Source organism: Phascolarctos cinereus, unplaced genomic scaffold (genome assembly GCF_003287225.1).
Source record: "Phascolarctos cinereus isolate Bilbo 61053 unplaced genomic scaffold, phaCin_HiC Scaffold_7;HRSCAF=346, whole genome shotgun sequence".
Classification (NCBI taxonomy): Eukaryota; Metazoa; Chordata; class Mammalia; order Diprotodontia; family Phascolarctidae; genus Phascolarctos; species Phascolarctos cinereus.
In genome coordinates, this window is record NW_027556180.1 from 154,065,774 (window position 1) to 154,066,982 (window position 1,209).

A 1,209-nucleotide genomic window follows, 5' to 3' on the forward strand; every position below is an offset into this window, starting at 1 on the left:
TGTAGGGGCATGCAAGCATGTGTGAGACACATAACCACTTTTTTGATAGATTATGCACAAATGCTAAATGATATACAGGATTAGATACACTGAACCCAAGATGCACATATCATTAGCACACACAGTTTGCTAATGCCTACCTGAAATACAAAAATATTTCCATATGAGATGCCCTGAAAGGCATAAAAGCCTATTGGCCAATTCAAGAACATGGTCCTATGAGGGAAAGAGATAGAGAAACAGGAAAAAGAGAAACCTATGAAAATAGTGCAGACTGTTCCAGTACAGGCTGCTATGGCACTGACCATTCTTGCTCCAGCACAGACTGTGTCAGACATTCACAATGTCTGCAATGTTTTTACCAAAGGAAAGGCCATATTGTCTGATAGTGTATGACCGAAAAAAAGTCACCATAAGAATAGAAAGAATGTTGGCCCTAGAGAGTCCCAAGAAAACTTTGCTTTATGAAGGTATAGGGGAGAGATAGGGGCTATAGATTTTGGAGAGGACTCTTTTGTTTTCCGTGATCCTGACATCCTGGCCCCAGTTATTCTGGTCCGTTTCTCTCCCTGCACAGATGAACTTCGTATCACCCTTGAAGTTGGTAATATAAAATATGATTGCTTTCTAGAGCCTCTAATTCAGTAAGCTTGACTCCAACTCTACCTCATTGTGTCTTTTAAGTGTTGTCAGGGTTTGGGGAAAGTCTCAGACAGTTCTGACATTGTCTCATTGCACAGTGTCTGTTGGTCAACTGTCTGTTGAACACTCTTTCCTCCTTATCCCTGAATCTCCTATAAATCTGTTGGGTTGAGATCTCTTATGCAAATTTAGGGCTCCTGTCCTTCTAATGGTACTCTGTGCTTGCAGGTACTCAAAGATTCCCTCTCCTTATTCCCCATTTTCATTCAAGCTGACCAGGAGGTAGTCAAGGATACTTCTAGCATTCCATTTGATATCCTGATTCCATCTGGGCCTTTTTTGTTTTTGGATGTAGGGCTCCTAAAATCTGCCATCAAAAATTAGGAAAGGCCCTCTGTCATCTATTTCCTAGTAGCTTTTGTCCCAGGGAAGCTATGGAAGGCATTTCATCCATTATTGACTCTCTTAGAAACCAAAGCATTATTGTATTCTGTAAATCTCTATGTGAATCTCTATGCAATCTCTATGCACCCCATTCCTTCCCATTAAGAAACCTAAGCTAGTTCT